This window comes from Mus caroli, chromosome 12 (genome assembly GCF_900094665.2).
Source record: "Mus caroli chromosome 12, CAROLI_EIJ_v1.1, whole genome shotgun sequence".
NCBI lineage: Eukaryota > Metazoa > Chordata > Mammalia > Rodentia > Muridae > Mus > Mus caroli.
In genome coordinates, this window is record NC_034581.1 from 30,096,236 (window position 1) to 30,114,181 (window position 17,946).

General features: G+C 39.2%; 1 pseudogene; it reads left to right on the plus strand.

The window, feature by feature from the left end:
- The first annotated feature begins 14,486 nt into the window (after positions 1-14,486).
- On the plus strand, positions 14,487-15,108 carry LOC110307368 (annotated as a pseudogene).
- The last annotated feature ends 2,838 nt before the right edge of the window (positions 15,109-17,946 follow it).

The window sequence follows — 17,946 nt, forward strand, 5'->3', positions numbered from 1 at the left end:
ATAATTGACTTGGCAGGTTGCTCACTGTATCTTCAAGAAGTGCTTTCTTGCTAAATTATTCATTAGTGTAAATAAGGGAACCATAGAACTGAAAATAATCTTTGGCTGTGTTTTTGTTCCTTTTTCTTCAGTTATAGGAATAATTTGTCTCTTATCTTTATATAGCGACTAAATTATTGCACTATTTTTTGATAACTTCTTAAATTATAGAGTTCCCTCCCAAAAGTGATATATGTTTTTATAAAGTATAAATTAAAGAATCAATAAAGATTTTTTTTTTTATTTCTGAGATATTCCCTTCTTCCCATATCTGTAAGGAAGAAAAAGGGATGTTAAATCTTTCTCTGAGCTATGAAAGTCTTCCAGCTGTGTCTTGAAAAGAGACTTTGGCTTGACTCTCTTTCCTGTCTATGGATAAGAGCCCGGCTGCTTTCATAAACAGTGGCCAGCTGTTCAGCCTCTGATACCATGCAACAGTCTACTGCTTTTCACTAGGGAAATTCATCATGGTTGTGTCTTCTTCCCCCACCTATGCTAGAAAACTCATTAAAGATTCTTGATTTATTACTGTTTTCTTCACAGACATATTCAGCCAGGTATGCAACTGTTGTTTTAAGCTTCGATGTCACCTAGAAGTTCCAATGCCGTCTCTTTACTCCCTAAGTGAATTGTTTGGAGAGATCTTGGGATTGTGAGGTGGTGCCATTAAAGCCCGAGGATAGTTGACGGGCAGTGCTTCCTGGACATTTTAAGAAATCAAGCCTAACCATGCAAAGATATTTCATGCAATTCCAGCCACACTGAACAGTAAGGGAGAAAAAGATTGGTTCCCACCAGGCAAGTCCTTCTAAGAGAGGCAGTAAAAGAATGCCCAAGGATAAAATTCACGACCAAAACAAGTTCATCTCCTAGAGTAATGCAGCACAGAGTGTGCAAAGGCTTACCGTAATCTGGGGTTTATTTCTTGAGTGAAGACATTCAATTAAGTCTCTTTTAAGTCACTGAACAGAAAAGAATAGTAGAATGAATACATAAAAATACAGATACAATTTCAAAAAGAGGTAAAAAAGAACTGGACTTATTTTCCATTAAGTGTTTGTCTTCAGTAGAAGAATAATGATAGTCTCAAAGTATTTTTGTTTAGAACACTTCAGGTAAGGAAATATTATTAAAAGCCGAAACATAAAAGCCTAGATGTAGTTATAAGTTCCTGTACTTATGTAATATAAAGGCACTGAAATAACACATTATCATAGAGACGCCTCCTTCTTAAATGCCCCATGGTGGCCCCGATGGAAGAGTTGCAAAAGGGACTGAAGGAGCTGACAGGGTTTGCAGCCCTGAGGAGGAAGCAACAAAGTCAACTGGCCAGACTCCCCGGAGCTCCTGGGAAATGGACCACCAACCAAAGAGTACACATGGAGGGACCCATGGCTCTGGCCACGTATGTTGCAGAGGATGGCCTTGTTGGTCATCAGTGGGAGAAGTTTTTGGGCTTGAGGGGGTTCAATAGTCCAGTGTAGGGAAATGCCAGGGCAGGAAGACAGGAGTGGGTGGGTGGATGGGTGGGGGAGCACCCTCATAAAGGCAGGGGTAGGGAGGATGAGATAAGGGAGACCTGGAAAGGGGAAAACATTTGAAATGTAAATGAAGAAAATATCCAATTAAAAGGAGAGAGAGGGAGAGAGAGAGAGGGAGAGGGAGAGAGAGAGAGAGAGAGAGAGAGAGAGAGAAAGAGAGAGAGAGAGATTGAGAGAGCGCCCCTACATAGTGGGGTTGTTTTGGGATTGAAGGTATGAGAAGCTGAAACAAGCAACTGAAAAATGTCCCCCACGGAAACCCAAGCGTTTACTGATAAGTTCCTGGGTAAATACTCGCTTAGCCATTGTTCTCTCAGGCGGTTCTTAATTGCTTTTCAATGCAGTGCATAATGACATTTAAAAGCTGTGTTTCGTGGTACGGAGGTTGTATGAAGTCCAATGTAACTCAAAATCCACTCTGTGTTTTCTATACTAACTCAATGCCTGGAAATTTGCAGTTCCCTGGGATCTCTGAGCTTCAACAAAGAGAAGCATAAACATTAGAAGATTTTCTGGCAAAGTCTGAATAAAGTTTCTACAGACTGTGATGTGTAAGCATCCTGGTGTGTTTTGAAATAAGATCTTGAGTGCTCTTTCTTAATATCGTTAGAGTGAGCTGACGAAAATAGTATTTGTATATTTGGTTAAAAATGCAGTGTAAATAGAACTTTCACACAAAGGAATTTCTCACTAGTAATTTGTATTTTTATCCAACTTTAGGATTGTAGTTTGTAGCAATTAAGGAGTTTCCACGAATATATGCCCTTAACAAAGAATGAGTTCAAATATGAAAAATAATTTAAAATTTTGGCAATGTAAAATGACTGAAGATTTATGTCAATATAAAATTTCTCTATGTATAAAGGGCTTTGACAGCCATTATATCATTTGCTTCTCTCAACAGCCCTGGCTGGCAAAGAAGTGCTATTTTTTCCCATTTCCCAGATGGAAGAGTCCAAGGCTCCAAATGTTTGCATGCCTTGCCTTTGAACAATGTTCTACTTAACCGGTGAGACTTGAACTCAGTTTTGTCTGATTCCAATGGTCTCTCTTTCCTACATCATTTGCCAAAGTAGCTAAGCTCAAAAGAAGAAAGGTGACTAGTTCTTTCTAAAATTAGAAGTGACTTGATGCACTATTTCAATGCATTTCATTCTGCTTTAAATGAAGAAACAAAAGTTCTGGGTTATTTACATGCAGAAAAAAATATTTCTTCCTCAGTTTGATGCTTTTCCAATTGAAGAGACGTAGGGACGTGGCTTCAGGGATGATGGTGGATGTCAACGTTCAAATACGTCAATAAAGTCTTTGAGTGTCTCAGTTGTCACTGAAATTCAAAATCTCTGTGTTTCTTCTGGTTAATTAATATTGGTTTAAATAAACCTGGAAGGACTTCTTTGAGAAAAGAAAGAAAGAAAAAGAAAGAGAAAGGAATCTAAGATTGAATGGAATTTACAAGCTCATTTGAAGAAAAGTCTCCACTGTTTTTTCCTTATGAATGTAATGCGTCCCCAGATGGCAGTCTTTGTAGTTTGTGGCCCTGATTCAAAAGGCATATTAACTGCTACACTCCAAGCTGCATCGAGCGTTTACAGGCCTCCCCACAGAATGGGTTCAGTAGTAATTAAAATAACACCCTTCCTCCGGGTGAAGTTACACTCGGGGAGCCCTGGGATGTTTTTCTTTCCTTCCTTTGGGTAAATCCCCCCTCAAGTCCAAATATGAAAAAAAAATTGAAATGGTGTTTAAAAGAAAGAAGTTGGAGTTAAAGAGGGGTTAGGTAAGAGGAGAGGCACACAAAATAATATCACCAATGTTCCATAAATTATGGTCAAATTCTCTACCACTGATAGACAAATAGGTCTAAAAAAAAAAAAAAAGGAAAGAAAAAGAAAGAATGAAAGAAAGAACGGGAAAATATCATTCACTCACTGTAGCAGCAGGAAATCAAGGAAAGAAAATAAACAGGCCTGGAATTGAGGGCCTTTAAGCTCTAGTCAGACAGTTTCGCTCTGTGTATTTGTGTGCTGGTAAATGGTGAAGGGGAGGCAAAGGGATGGGGGCTTATGGGATTCTCGGGACTCCCACAGCTACCAGGCCAGCTGTACAAACACGCACAAGCTTTGTTGAGGTACGGTGAGGAACAGGCTGAAGCTGCCGCGCTATCTGACCTATAAATCCCTCCCAAAAGCTGTACTTGAAGGGAAGCCAGGAGTCCTGTGTAAATGTTTCCTCCAGCCAGAAGCTTTTTGTCGGTCACCTCTGCCAGGTCTCTGTCTGCCTCTCGGTGGCTACTCTAGCCGGCTATATTTGAAGTACCACAGCTAGCTACACGTGTAAATGGCAATGTTAAATTCTGCTTCCCCTCTAGACCAAACAAAAAGGAAATAAAGACTTAAAACCTCCACCTCCCTGACTTGTATTTTGTGGCAAATGTTCCACAATTAGGAACAATCTCTTTAGGAGAAGCCGCAGAGCTTTAAAAAATTCCATTTCAAATGCAGTAAGCGAATGAGCTTAATGCCTTGACAGTCTTAAATATACGCTTCTGTAAACACCGTGGACCCTGTGGATCTGAACCCTGTGCCCCAAGCAACATTGCTTCCTTTGTCGCTTTTTTCGCTCTGTCTTTTGTGACTCACAATCTCGTCGCAGTCGGAGCATCTTGACTGCAATCAGCCCACGGACCTAAATTGCTAACCCCAAGGAGAAACTTGCAAGGTTTCGTTCTCTTTTTTAAACATTTCTGAACTTCATGTGACCTCGTTTTATGAAGTCTCCAATTGGCATCCAAACACCTTAAACATCATGCAGTCACTAAACATATATAGACCATTAAAAACTAGGAGAAAGCTACGTTAAAAAAAAAAGACAAGTGAAACAGATTAAATTTAAGTAGAAAATAGCTTTTGTAAACACTGAGAAAGCCAGCAGTGACTCAATGTTTAAAATACTTAGAAACGACTTTAGAGTTAAAAAAAAAAAAAAAAAAAACCCGGAGGGAAAGCTAAAGGACAATCCGCCCTGCAAACAGAAGGAGTGCACCCAGAGAGCTAGCTGCTCACCTATCTGTGGTTTGCTCTGAGAACTTAGAGGTATATACTTTTGGTAACATTCAAACCTATTAGATACATAGCGATATTAATCAAAAGTTACATCCCCCCCCCCCCCTGAGATAACATTCTGGAATAATCGGAAGGTTTACTGAGCCTTTCCAGCCTGCTCATCACTAGGCTATGCCCTGGACTGGATAGAGAAAAATTATTGACCTTGCCATCTTACCAGAACCTGTGCTCAAGAAAGGGCATAACAAAACCACAGTACAGAAAGCCCAGCACTTGTAAGAGTGAGAAGCAGAACAGCAGAGACAAGCAGGAAAGACTCACAGACAGAGAGTTAATAAAATATCCCAGAACATCATGGTCTTTTTATAATACATCCCACGATAACTGTGAAAAACTCCCATCCCATTAAAATAAGGATGAAGTGAGCATCGAGGGATGGCTTGTAGCGAAAGAGCTGCAGCCATGTGAGTCATCTCTTGTGAAGTGTTTAGCTCAGCACAGCCAACCTAAGAGGAGCTCTGGAGTCCTGACTCCTGGCTCCCATTCAGAACGCAGGACCTGCTCATTTAGATTACACAAAGTAGCAAATAAACCTGCAGAGTATACAGCTCATGCCTCTTGCTGCAGCCTTTTTAAGTGAAGAAGACAAGTTTTAGCCGGTCTCTAAGAACTCCAAACATTCTATTATTTCATTATTATTATTTTTAAACCACTGTGTGACAAAATTGCTGAGATAATCAAACTTAGAAGCAGGAAAAAAAAATCACTTGGGCTCATGTTTTGAAAGATTTCAGGCTGTGGTCATTTGGCCACACTGCTTTTGAACTTGCTCTGAGGGGGCAGAACATGCATCTTGGAAGGCGCTATGAGGTAAGCTTCCTGACTCTCTGGAAGCCAGAAAGCAGAGGGAGACTTAGGAAGGGCAAGAGACAGGTGTCCCACAGAGGATTACAGCTTAAGGCGGCATCATGGGATAGGCTTCCTTTACACTAGTGGCCACTTTCTTTCTTTTGTTTTGTTTTGTTTAGATTAACAAAGAGGTTTTTTAAATTAAATATTTTCTTTATTTACATTTCAAATGCTATCCCAAAAGTTGCCTATACCCTCCCCCTGCCCTGCTCCCCTACCCACTCACTCCCACTTCTTGGCCCTGGTGTTCCCCTGTTCTGGGGCATATAAAGTTTGCAAGACCAAGGGGCCTCTCTTCCCAATGATGGCTGTCAAGGCCATCTTCTGCTACATATGCAGCTAGAGACACAGCGAGCTCCGGGGGTACTGGTTAGTTCATATTGTTGTTCCTCTTATAGGGTTACAGACCCCTTCAGCTCCTTGGGTACTTTCTCTAGCTCCTCCATTGGGGGTCCTGTGTTCCATCCAATAGATGACTGTAAACATCCACTTCTGTATTTGCCAGGACACATGTTTCACTATGTTCATAGCAGCCTTATTTATAATAGTCAGAAGCTGGAAAGAACCCAGATGTCCCTCAACAGAAGAATGGATACAGAAAATGTGGTACATTTCCACAATGGGATACTACTTAGCCGCCACTTTCAAACTGTTCCCTCACCTCCCGATAGCATCACAGACATGGTTTCAAGCCTTTAACGAATGAACATTTGAGGTATATTTCAGAACCAAGCTGCACCCTCAATGTCACGTGTTTACTTTTTCCAATTTAAACTGGTTAAAAAAAAGATGCAATTTATTTCATTATAATGTTGGACAAATTAGTTAATTTTTTCTAATGTTCTCTTGATATCTACAATAATCTATGAAGCAACAAGTTATACATGCAGGGTTTATTAATAAGACAAGCAGTGCACATAGCAATTCTCATTTTTAGTGATGACTATCTGCGGTGTTGTGGCCTAAGTACAGTTTTCTGCTTCTTTCCTTCTTGGTGAAAACTAAAGAAGATTTAAGCAGCCTAATGGCCAGTACCAATGGCACAGCCAGCAAAATGATCATGGCACCAAATCCCTAGAGCAAAGCTTTGATAGACATGACAGTGACCCTGAGTTTACACAGTCACAAAATTTGGGGTGACTAACTCATTTAGTGATTGCATGGACTAGTTCCTATTACTTAAAACCACATGGAATAGCCACATTCAAAAATTGTTTTAAAAAGATTAAAAAGGAAAAACTCCATCTTTCAATTAAAACTAAAGACTATTAATACTGAGTATGTCTTTTTAAAGTTTTCTCTTCTGTTTATACACTCTCTGAACTGTTTATATCTGTGTGGTTTTGAGCACTGATGCAAGCATACTTACCTGCTGGGTTAGCCTCCAGCCCAATGGCTTGTTGTTGTTGTTGTTGTTTTTAGCAGAAAAAATATGCAGACCAATATTTAGAACACTCAGTTGCTTTACTGAATCTTTGTGTTCATTGATGTTTCCCAACTGCTCTCTGCTTTGCTGAATTCATATTTAAAGTAGAAAAGTAGCTAATATGTATAAAGATACTCTAAATTAAACTACAATTTTACTGATAGCATACTTTTAAAACATGAATTAATCACCAAAATAGAAACTGTTGGAAAGCATTAAAATGCATTAATTTACCCAATGTCAAATGTAATGCTTTTAAATTTTCATTGTATTTATATTCATCATATTTGTTAAACACCAAATAAAAACTATTAAAATTATTTCAAATTTCTCTGCACTTTATCACTGTAATTTTGGCCAAACAAATACAGCAAAGTATGTTGGAATTTCAACATAATAGGATCAATAACGCTTGCTACTTTTCTCACTTGTGATGTAAGGCATTGAGCAGATTGTTCAGTGAGTAGTAAGATGCCCTCTCTTTACACCTGGATATGTGCTGACATCTGGATACCTTTGTGTTGCTGCATACTACATAGTAATGTTTGAATGTCATGATTTATAAGCTATTCCACACTACATGTTTTTTTTTTCTAAATCCTGATTATTCAATCATAATAACTGTGCAAAGAAATGGATTCTGTGACTGACTACATCCTGCATCTTCATCCTCCCATCTCTTTCTCCCCAAATTCTTTTCTCTTCAAGTTTAAAGTAAGTCCTCCAATTTCAGGCCCTTCCCCTTTCAGTTTTCACAAATAAGAGAAGACATGAAATGTTTTCCTTTCTATATCCAGATGATGTCACTTAACAGGATGCTTCCACATTCATCCATTTCAACAGATGCACTCAGAGTAGACGGGCTGGATCTTGGCAGGTTATTTTTTTCCTTCCTCTTCTTTTTTCTTTTGAAACTTTACATAGTAGTTTCACTAATATGCACCTATATCCTCTCTAGCAGTTATTATGTGGGGGTGTATTTTGCTTTTTAAATATTTTTCTATCTTTTTTATATATAAAACCATTCTAACTAGAATGAGATGGCATCTTGCCATATATTTGCATTTATTTCCCTGACGGCAGATGAAAATAAACACTTTTCTGTGTTCACTGGCCTTTCGTATTTCTTCTTTTGAAATGTTTATTCAGGTCACCTCCACACTGTATTGATCCCAGTACCATTCACAGAAGCTAAGTAATGGAACCAAGCTACATGTCCATCAGGACAGGAGTGGAGTACATGCTATATGTATTATATTCTGTATGTATGTATTATGTGTTGTGGGTAATGTGGCATCTATGCACACTAGAATGCTTTTCAGCTATAAAACAAAGTATGTTGTTGGCAGGGACACAGCATCATCTTACACAGATCAAGTTTGTCTCAGGAAGACAAACATCACACATTTTCTCTCATTTGCAGTTCCTTGATGTTATACAGACACATGAAATCATCAATATATTGTAACGACATAAAAATGAAACTGTCTAGGGGAACAAAGGGGATATGTGTGGGAGGGGTGAAGAGGAAGGCAAAGAGTGTGACACAGAGTGTTCAAAGAGCATTACTTACCTGCAGAACATTGACTCATATAAAAATTTAAGAACTCATCAAGTTATTTTCCATTTATAGATTAGCTTGCACATTCTTGTGTGCTGTGCATTTTGGGTTCTTTCTTCATTTAGAATGTCAACCTTCTCCAGATGAATGGCTAGCACAGATTCCCTGCTATTCTGTAAGTTCACTCGTCAGCCTGTTCACTCCTTTTCTTTGCTGTGCGCAGCTTTATAGGTCACATGATGCCATTTAACCTATTCTTAGTTCTATTTCATGATCTAATCGATAAACAGTTTCATTGAGAGATGCTATATGGTCTTTCTGATTCTCCTTCATGATACCTACATCCTGTTATTCCCCTCCCTACCCTGTAAGATACTAATATTAATTAGTACTTGTATTAATTTGACAATTTAAAATTAATCATTAAAGATTACCTCATGCCAGCATTATATATATGATATATATGTAATATATCATATATATACATATATATGTAATATGTAACATATATGTCAATATATGCTCCAATACAGTACAAATGCTTTGTGAAATTGCAGTTTGAGAAAAGGAGATTTGCTGTTTCTTGAGTGACTATTCTCAATGAATTCAAAATTCTAGATATGTCCCATATTCCTGGAACTCCAGAGAGTCCCTGGCTATGTGAAGTAGGTATGTTCACTTCCTGACTGAGCCATGATATGTACGGCCTTTGTCCTTCTAGAGTCCTACTTCAATCAGACCATTCCATTTTTGTTTGCTGATGTGACCATGGAAGACTTGGAAAAGGACTGCCATGACAAACACAGAAACTACTGTTTTAAACCACAGTTTCTTTAGCTTCTGGAGTTGATCTTTTTCAATGCTTGAAAAAAATAGTCTAGATTTTTAATAAGAATTATTAAAGTTACTTATTTCTTTGTGGGATTAGTTTTTTCTGAAGTTATAAATATTTTGGCTTGGAAATTTTAAATTAGCTATATGATCTAATAATAAAATACATAAGCAAATCTTTTAATATCTGTGCTTCTCAGAGGCTTTGAATCTATTATTGATGAACATAAGCAATGTCTTCAGTTAGAAAACAACACAAAATACTTCCATTTCAAACATATTTGGCATTCTTCCCAAAATAAATGGTGCCTTTCATGAGAATAAACAAGCAAACAAGAGGGTTCTTACAATCTGTAAGATATCTGTAAACTTTACTATCTTGATAATTTTCCCATAACTGTAGAACTTTTCCAAATTAGTTTTAAAGTATTTTATGGTATTTTTGTTCATTGTGCTTTGATGATTTTATAGATGCATAGAGTATATTCTGATTAATCTCATCTATACCCTCTCTAATCTCCCTCTCCCATTGTCAAACCCCCTTCCTGATTTATTTTGTCGGTGTGAGTACAGAAACAAGGGTGATCATAAAATGATCACTCTTCACTAGGAATGCATGGAGTAAATGACCTACATTCATTAGGATGCATCTTAATGACTGAGGAGCATCAACTTAGATGTTTTTAAATTGATGATTCAAAATAGAACAGCTGTACATTTCAGAAGTGTATAGGATCAGATCTGATCTATACCTATAAAGAATAGACTCTTTATTCACACATGCACATAGAAATCTCAACCAATTGATCAGAAAAAAAAAAGTAGTATCTTTCAAAATGTCAACTTCTGTCATTAGTTTTCTGTTGCTCTGATAAACACTGTAACCAAAAGCAACTTCTAGGGGAGAGAAGTTTATTTTATTTTATACTTCAAAGTAATAGCCCATCACTGAGGGAAGCCAAGGCAGGAGCTTGAAGCACAAACTGAACCATGAAGGGATATTGCTAACTGGCTTGCTCCTTAGGGCTTGCTCAGTTCTCTCTCTCTCTCTCTCTCTCTCTCTCTCTCTCTCTCTCTCTCTCTCTCTCNCTCTCCTCTCCTCTCCTCTCCTCTTCTCTCCTCTCTCTCTCTCCACTTTACAACCGAATATCAGCCCTTTCTCTCCTCCTAATATCCAATATCCCATCATGCAAGTCCTCCCCCATTCCACGTTCCACTTCTCTTTTAAGAAGGGGAAGGTATGATTTTGCTTTGTGTATCATATGTGCATGGCATATGTACAAGTAAACTTTCAGAGCCCAGAGAAAAGAATATATTCTGCTGTACCACTCTATGCTGAATTCTCTTGAGACAGGGCCTGCTACAGAATCTGGGACCAGGCTGCTGCCATGCAGCAAAGTCCAGTAATTTCTCCATTCTCATCTCTGTTCACCATGCTGGGCTTATAGGTGTCAGCCCACCCTCCCACATAGGTGCATCCTCTCTTAATGAAGCCGGACAGAGCAGTCCATTAGGGACAGATGATCTACAAGAAAGCACAACCTGCTTTCTTATACAACCCAGGCTAACCTACCTAGGGGTGGCAGTGCCCAAGTGGGCTGAGCCCTTCCACATCAGTCATTAATTAAGAAAATGCCCCACAGATATGCCTACAAGCTGGTCTGATCAAGGGAACCTCTCAACTGAAACTCCTTTGTCTCAGACAACTCATGTTCTTGTCAAGTTGGCACAGCAGTCTAGCACTAGAATGTTAAGAAAACCTATAAGTACATATAAAGTGTTAGTCAAGCATTTTGATATTATTATTTCTCTTGGAGTCTAGGTCTTTTTCATGTATGTAGGCATCTAGTGACTGAACAAAAAGAAAACTTTCATTTTAGTCTTAGTCTAATATTTCATTTAGTCTTTATGCATGAGGTTTTTAATCTCACATTGCCAATGCAGCACAGGTTCCACTGTTGCAACCACAGAACACCTACATCATAAGTGTAGACGCCTGACTCACCAGCAAGAAAGACGCCACAACAGGATCCTTCTGCAACATGTTTATTGGGAGAGCTTTTACTGCGAATGTGAAAGACCCCAAGCCCCAGAACTGGTGCTGCTTATATAGGCCTAGGAGAGGCATGTCTACACCTGATTGGTTATGCTTTCAGTACCTCATTAACATGCCTTGGGCCAGGCAGTGACTCGGCAAAAAAACTCTTTTGCACATGCGCACATTGGTTGTTTACCCATATTCATGGGTGGTGGCCAGCGGTAGCCAGCGCCATCTTGTAATGGTATATGTGGCTTCCCACACATAAGAACTCATCTGCCTGGCAGTTCATTACAGTACCACTCTGGACACACACTTCTTCCTAAATTGAGAGCCTACTTACTGCATTGCTGCATTAAAACAAACAAACAAACAAAAAAAAAAACAAAAAAAACTTATTGGATATTTTATGTATTTACATTTCAAATGCTATCCCCTTTATGGGTTCCCCATCTGGAACTCCCCCATTGTATCCCCTCCCCCTGCTTCTATAAGGGTGCTCCCCATTCCACCTACCCACTCCTACCTCACCTCTCTGGCATTCCCCTACACTGGGGAATCAAGCCCTCACAGGATCAAGAGCCCCTCCTCCTATTGATGCCAGACAAGGTCATCCTCTGCTACATGTGCAGCTGGAACCATGGGTCTCTCCATGTGTACTCTTTCATTGGTGGTTTAAAGGACCAATCTGATTGCTGAGGTTCTCCTCTTGACCTCAGCCATAGCAGGTTACTGTCCTGTTCTCATGGTAAGCTTGGAATCCTGACCTACTTAATCATCTGAGCACCACCAATCAGCAGAGTAAAGTGAGCCATGGATCACAGAGCAAGGGAGTCCGGATGGAGCTGCTAACCTGTGGATCCTCAGAGGCTGGAGTGCATGTGCTTCTGAAAGCAGAGTACAGAGACAGAATGAGCAAACAGGAATCAGTGTGAGATGGGATTTTAACAATAAAAATGACATCGTCTAAAAACATACAAAGAAACAAAAGTGACAATGTAGAAATAACTGGACTTCCTTCCATTAATTACATGAACAAACAAACTTTCTGTAGTCATCAGGAAAATGTAGCGCTTATTTTTGTCCTGCTGGGTCCTTCTTAACTATTTCTGGATACTCTGCTTAACTGAGTCAGGCATATGTCTATAGGTAAGACCTCAGTCTTTTACTCATGAAAACTTTGATTGATAGAAATGCTGGGCACTGTTTGATAGGCGCTCTAGAATATCTGATAAGAGAGTGCTTATATTAAAACATATACTAACCGGGTTGGGGACCCAGTGGATTACAATCTCTTCAGTGCAAGAGCCCAGACCTGAAATCACATCCTAGGAATCCATGTAAGAAGTCATGTGAGAATGCACACAAGCCTGTAAGCGCAGCACAGTGCAGAGATGAGAATGCAGAATCACTGGACTTCGCTGCTTGCCAGCAGCCTAGTCCTAGATTCAATGAGAGGCTCTGTCTCAAGGGAATAAGGCATAGAGTGGCAGAGCAGGATATATTCTCTTCTCTGGGCTCTGAAAGTTTACCTGTACATATACCATGCACGTACAACAACACAGCAAAATTATACTAACTGGTTGTGGAGATAGCTCAGTGGGAGAGAGCTTCCTAGCATGGTTAGTGCTTTAAATTCAATCCCAGTCCTGCAAATACACACACACACACACACACACACACACACACACACACANAGAGAGAGAGAGAGAGAGAGAGAGAGAGAGAGAGAGAAACACTCACAGACAGAGACAGACAGACAGACAGACAGACACAGAATCACACAGACATACACACTGATGCACACATACAGATATACACACAAATACAGACACATGTACACACAGACATATACACATAGAGACAGACATAAACACATACTGGCACACATACTCAGAAACACATACATACATATTGACACACACATATACACACAGAGATACATACAAACAGATACTGCATCAGCCCATGTTTCATTAAAAAAAAAAAGAAAAAAAGATAGTGTTTTCTTGGAGAATCTTAGCCGTTCCTTGCCACTCACACAGTGAGTGTTTTGTTTTGTTTGTTGTTTTTTTTTTTGTTTTGTTTTGGTTTTTTTGAGTCCATCCATCCCATTCAGCTTATTATCTCCTTCCAGTTTGTGTTTCACCTGGTTCAGGCTCCAGAAGTTGCTTAACCAAAAAGAGGACACATCTAACTGATGTGTACAGGCTTTGTGGCTGACTCGTAAAAAGGTGCTGAGAATAATTCCTTCTCCAGTATTTGTATATAGGATGGAAATTGTGTCTGCTTTGGTCCCTTTGACAGATCTCATGATTTGCTCACTCAATGGCTACTTGCACCTCTTCTCTATTTGTGGGAACTAGTTTATACTTGCTCTGAGGTGAGACACACTTGTCTACTCCATTTTCAGAGGTATCCTGAAGGAGCATGAAATCAACCATGGGAGGACAAGTTACAACATGGAAAATTTAAAAAAAACAAAAACAAAAACCTTCGAGTTTGGGTGGTTTTTGTTTCTGTTTTACAAAGAACAGGCAATTGAACACTTATCAGGCCATTAATGAGAGTAGCCTCTGAGGATGTGATATTTGGCTGTGGTACAGCCTTGTCACTGAACAGAGATAACAATGACATCTGGTGCGGAGATGAGGTTGGAATTAGGGTTGTGACTGTGATAAAAGTGTCCTGAGTGCTTTACAGTACACGTCAGCAGTTTATTCCTGAAACACTCATTCTGGGCATCTTACATTAGAGCATGGGTCCCTCCTCATTCATAAATAAGGCAGGTGATATAAATGTATATATCTGAGAAATAATGTAACAATGTGAGATAAATGATGCAACTTTAAAGTGTGTAAAAACAGAAATAGGATGAACTCATTTTTATCAGCAAGAGTTCCAAAATTACCAGAAGCCTTTTTTTTTTTTTTACCAGAAGCTTGAAGATGGAGGATATTTATTGAAAGTGTATTCATTTTATTTGAAGCTTCAAGTTTCACTGGATATGGTAGTGAGAACAATAGTAATAGTGCACCCAGTGATTCTTTTGAAAGTTAGGAATGCTTTTCGGCTTTCGGCTCGGAGGAGGCAACGGTGCAACTTTCTTCCGTCGTCCCGAATCCGGGTTCATCCGACACCAGCCGCCTCCACCATGCCGCCCAAGTTCGACCCCAACGAGGTCAAAGTCGTGTACCTGAGGTGCACCAGAGGCGAGGTCGGCGCCACATCCGCATTGGCCCTGAAGATCGGTCCTCTGGGTGTGTCTCAGAAGAAAGTTGGCGGTGACGTTGCCAAGGCTACCCGTGACTGGAAAGGTCTCAGAATTACAGTGAAACTGACCATCTAGAACAGACAGGCCCAGATCGAGGTGCTGCCCTCTCTGTCCCCGCCCTGATTATCAAAGCCCTCAAAGAGCCGCCGAGAGACAGGAAGAAGCAGAAGAACATTAAACACAGTGGGAACATCACTTTTGATGAGATTGTCAACATTGCCCGGCAGATGAGACACCGGTCTTTGGCTAGAGAACTTTCTGGAACTATCAAGGAGATCCTGGGTACACCGCACAGTCTGTGGGCTGCAATGTGGACGGCCGCCACCCTCATGACATCATAGATGACATCAACAGTGGTGCAGTGGAGTGCCCAGCTAGTTAAGAAGCAACAAGAAAATATTTCAATAAAAGACTATCTGATAAACAAAAAAAAAAAAAAAAAAAGAAAGTTAGGAATATGATCACTCATGTTCCCCTTAATTATATGATTAGATACACATTTAATGTCTGTAAACAAGGTGTTCTGGGAAAATTGAAGAGTTATAGCTATAGTATTGGGGTGAACACAGCTAAAAACTCAAATAATATAATAACTCCCACCACCATTATATAGGGACTACAAGAATACAGTCAGGTCTAATTCAGCATGCTGAACCGGCATGCTGGGATTTCTATAAAGCTGGGGCTTTGCCCTGAATAAGCTATGCCCTCTATTCCATTGGACAGCCGGCTGAGGACAGTATGCAGTGAGTTGCACTGTTCACCTGCAATCAATTACCAAGAGGGGACCCAGGCTGCTAAGACCAGTGCAGAGCAGCTGCATCCTAGTGCAGCTGGGATCAGCTGAGCAGGGCTGTCAAGAACTCTCGAAATCAATTGATCCCAGGCCAGCTGTGATTGCTTTTTGCCTCTCAAACATCACCTTGCTGCTGCTGCTCCCAAAACTGTTCCAAATGGGAAGAGTGTGCATAGATAATGAAGTTAGGATGGGGAGGACTGGGAGAGAACAGAAGAGTCCCTGCAGGAGAGAAGGAACACGTTAATCTTAATTATTAATTATTTTATGGGTGATTTTTTATTATCTCAAGGAGCAATTTTGCAATAAATTTTTCTTCCCCCTGTCAAAATATGTTCCTGGAAGTAGAACTCTGTTGTCATTTAAATGACTTGTCGAAAAATTGTATTCTCAACTTATTTATTATCACTTTGAATCTCAAACTTTCTTCCTTATTTTGATCATTTCTTAGTTTTAACTAAGTTTCCAGTTACCTCATAGAGATCCTGTTTTACAGTACTCTCCTTCTTGACAGAAATGTGAGTAAATTGCTCAACCTTCAAGTTCTCTAAAATCTTAGCACACAGGAAACACTACTTAAGTAGTGTAGTACAAATGGCAGTTTGCTCTTATAGTTAAGAAAGAGAATTGCATAAGCTAACACACGAAAATTCTTTTTATTGTTCTTAGACTACTGTTTGTAGCATTTACTTCATACCTTTAAAAAGTCCTGAACACTCCGATATAATCAGTATGGGCTCAAGGTATTCATTATGAGAAGACAAGGATATCCGATCAATATGGCACTCATCCACAGAATATTAAATAGACCTTAGCTTACAAGAGGAAGGACTATCACTACTAATGTTCAATACTTTAGAGATGACATACATATTTGATAATTGTTCGTAAAAATAATCTCTAAAAATAAAAATGTAAAGATAATTACTAAGTGTTGAAGATCAATATGATGAACTCAAAGAAAATTGATGAAGATGAAATACAGAATTTGGTGACAAATGCAAACTTAAAAGAAAATGTTGATTAAAATCTAGTTTTTGGCTGGCAAGATTGCTCACTACAGAAAGCCATTTCCATATGGTAATACAAGTCTTCTGAGCTGAGTCAAATTCTAGAAACCGATATAAGTACAGAAGGATGGAACAGCTCTGCAAAGTTGTCCTCTGATTGTATTCCAGCACAGCGTAGAATAGTTGTGGTAAAGCAGAATTATATAACTCCAAGAAATGTCTTCACCAGTCACATTGACCCTTGTTTAAAGACACTGGTACATCACACATGTCTTTGAAGTAAACTGAATCTATTTTGGCATCTCCCCTATGTTAGATTATTTTTTCCTGAAATATATGTAGAATATCTTCCTCAGGCATGTTTTTAGTCGCTGTTGTATTGATGTGCAGAGACAGAGATCCAGGAAGGAGGCTGGCACTGAAGTTTGGTTCTTCTTGCCTCCTGCTGGGATTACAGGTGAACACCACTGTGTCTGGTTCTTGTTTTCGTGCACCATGCTTAATCCATAATATGCCGGCATTCTACTGTCTGATGTGTGTGTGTGTGTGTGTGTATCTATGGCTCTCAAGTTAAAAATTCTTGAAAGTACATGAAGTGTAATGAATATCAGGAATAAATCACAGAGGAGCTGACATTGAAATTGAAAAACCTCTCCAGGTGAGCCCCACCTGAGCTTGAGTTTTTTCTCAGGGACAGAAGTTAAAAAGAACTAGAGATGACATTTCCAGCCTCTGAGTCTGAGGAACATAATGAAACAAAGGGGCAATCTCAGTGACAGATTTTGTAAATTCAGGAAAATTTGGAAATCTGTATTATGATTAGGAAACTGTTTGCACGAATGTTTACTGTTTTAGACACATTAAGTTAAACATTGGTTAAATGCATCTTCTTCTGCCTCTATTTTATCTCTTAAAGTATAGAAGTAATGGCATCTTCCATTATAAAAGGCTGAGAATGTTCACATAAAAATGAAGACAGTACGATGCCAGGTGAAAATCCAGACTAATGGGAATGGTAGTATAATATCTTTAGGATTAGATGTGCTGATAAAAATACTTGTTTTCACAATTTCCTAGATCCCATAAAAATTCTTATCTAGGTAAGACAAAAATAATAGCAATAAATTACAAGGCTTATAAAGACCAAAAGAAACAAACACATGGGAGCAATACCAAAAGATAAGAAATGGTGCAAATGTAAACTTTAATCTGCTGGGATTCTTACCCTGTATACTAAATAATACCACGATGTTTAACATACTTCCTAGGGATTTATAAGTTCTAGGATAGTGGTTAAAGCTACCATAAGAAAGGAGAGCTTCAAGACAACAGAAAACGCAAAAAGAATAAGCAATCCACAAAAAGAAGAAAGAAAGAAAGAAAGAAAGAAAGAAAGAAAGAAAGAAAGAAAGAAAGAAAGAAAGAAAGAAAGAAAGGAAGGAAGGAAGGAAGGAAG